The sequence below is a fragment of the Sitodiplosis mosellana genome, unplaced genomic scaffold (assembly GCF_009176505.1).
Source record: "Sitodiplosis mosellana isolate CC-2019 unplaced genomic scaffold, AAFC_SMos_1.0 Smas_scaffold_6226, whole genome shotgun sequence".
Taxonomy (NCBI): Eukaryota; Metazoa; Arthropoda; class Insecta; order Diptera; family Cecidomyiidae; genus Sitodiplosis; species Sitodiplosis mosellana.
Window position 1 is genome coordinate 9,923,525 of NW_022601467.1, and position 295 is coordinate 9,923,819.

A 295-nucleotide genomic window follows, 5' to 3' on the forward strand; every position below is an offset into this window, starting at 1 on the left:
TTTTGATGAACAAATTAAGATTTCCGACCACTACAATAGCCGTAGGTGGTTCTACAATTAATTCTGGGTTACTAGAATTAATAAAACAGTTTGGACCAGTTTTGGAGCATTTTTTCTCCCTACAAAAACAAAACACTGCTGTTGTCAAATAAGTTGTTGAAAATATCAAGAATCGGACGACTGATTTGAATTCTACATTTTTTCTACAATTTTATGGACCCTAGAAACAATAGAAAAAAGATTTAGTTTGTGGAAAGTTCGATTTGGGGCCAAGATTTGAGTATTACCGATTTTG